This window comes from Crassostrea angulata, chromosome 2, assembly GCF_025612915.1.
Source record: "Crassostrea angulata isolate pt1a10 chromosome 2, ASM2561291v2, whole genome shotgun sequence".
NCBI classification, from domain to species: Eukaryota; Metazoa; Mollusca; class Bivalvia; order Ostreida; family Ostreidae; genus Magallana; species Magallana angulata.
This window is the reverse complement of record NC_069112.1, coordinates 41,818,884-41,820,988: the sequence shown is the minus strand read 5'-3', so window position 1 is coordinate 41,820,988 and position 2,105 is coordinate 41,818,884.

Sequence of the window (2,105 nt, the reverse complement as noted above, 5' to 3'; positions counted from 1 at the left end):
CCTTCCACACACACACACATACAAATTATAAAGATAGTTGGCATTCAAATCAAAAGAAAACAATCTCAGGTGAGCTGAGGTTGGTACATCTTGGTACTTAAACAAATGAAGAGGTCCTTGTAAGTAATTGAGGTGAATTTCATAGCCTGTCTCTCACAAGTGTGCACGATCATGCCTGAATAACTAGTCTTGAGATTTTTATGTTTGTATCATTGTTGTAAAACATCAATCAACTTCGATAAAAATGTAATTTTTAATGGACATGTTGACTATAAGTTTTTTGGAGTTAAGCTTTCTTCCTGGGGGGGGGGGGGGGGTCACCATGCCAACACAATTGTGGCAACATAGATAAAACTGTCAGTGTGGTACTTAGACGGAGCAGGGGTTAGTTTGGGTTTAATTTCTGTTAGGTTGGGTCTGATTGGTACTGTATGCCACCCTCCCTTGGAAACATCCAAAAGAAAACGAACGTAAACTGCAAATATTTTGGAAGTCCAAGTTGCATCATTCTGTCGGAAATTGCTCTATCATACCCAAAATCAAATTGAACTCGATATTATTAAGATAAACCTGTATGCTAAATTTCATATCAATATGTGCACCCTCTGCGAAGAAAATGAAAGGAAACTGCATATTAATATCATAGTAACCTGTATAACAAATGTCATTTCAATATGTTCATTCTCTGCGAAGAAAATGAGCAGGAAACTGCAAATAACTGGAATTGTTCTACGTCCAAGGGCAAAATTGTGCGATCGTACCCAATATCGAACTTGACCTAGATATAACTATAATAAACCTGTATACCAAATTTCATTTCAATATGTTCATCCTCTGCTAAGAAAATGAATGGAAACTGTTGCTGAACCGACTGGTCGACCGACAGACCGCAGTAAAGCAATATGTCATCCCTTCTTCGAAGGGGGGCATACAAATGGATACCGTGCTAAATATTTAGCGATTGATTTGTCCAATTCATCCCAACACATTTCCCTTCGTCCTAGTCAGGTGATTGTAGCTGGTAGGTTACTTTCCCCAGGTCTGTATGTTGCAGCATGATGGCCTGCCCAACGAGGGATTGATGATCACACGATCCAAATGATAGTAGTTCCTACAAAACGTTGAACTTGTTAAAACATGTTTTGTTTTCAGTTTTAAAAATTGGCTATTGTTATAATTCAAATAAGAGGCTAATCGACATACTCTAAAAAAACCAAGTTTTAGCTCACTCTGTTGCCATACTAATTCTACACTCAGTTGAAGCAGATCTTTGACAATATGCAGCAAAGCATATAATAGCATCGGGTACCATAGCATATGATATTATAGCATACAAACCGATTTTAACTTGGTTTTATATTGTTTTATTTAAAAAAAATAAATGTTCACATTTCAGATTATTGGTACTCTATGGCTTATTATCAGTTTTCTTCGAATAGTTTTGAACTCTTATGTGTGTGAAGGTTTTTTTCTCATTGCATACCATAGAATAGCATAACATACCATATCATTAAGCACTTCGTTTTAATATTGCAAAAATCTAATAGCATAGCATTGAAATCTTATAGCATATCATTAAAATAGCATACCATTGCATAGAATAGAATTGTAGAAGATATGCATGGAATAATTGTAAAGCTATGAGATCTAAGATGACCAGAAGCCCCAATGAAGTCCAAAGGTTTTTGTAACACTGAATGGAACTGGTACATGTATTTCGTAAGCGGCTTAGAATCTAAATGTGTTAACAAGGTATGACTGTGTGATAGGTTTCACCTAGAGCCTGAACATGTTTTAATGGTTTGAATATGACTGACAGAGGACGTATGACGTGACGTTATGTCTACAACAGAGGAAAACCCACATTTGGTCTGTCTTGGACATTTGTATTGTGATTTGACAGAGTAGATTCATTTGGCTTTGAACTTGATGTTTTCACATTGCAAGGCTAATGTTTCACTGACTCTCAGCAAGCAGCCATAACAAATGAGGGCAAAAGCTGCTGAAAATAATGCAGACTCATACACGGAGTTACATACGTGGGGTAAAGATTAAATATTTTTTTAAAATAGTTCATGTGATATGGGACTCTTGTGTCTTTGGTT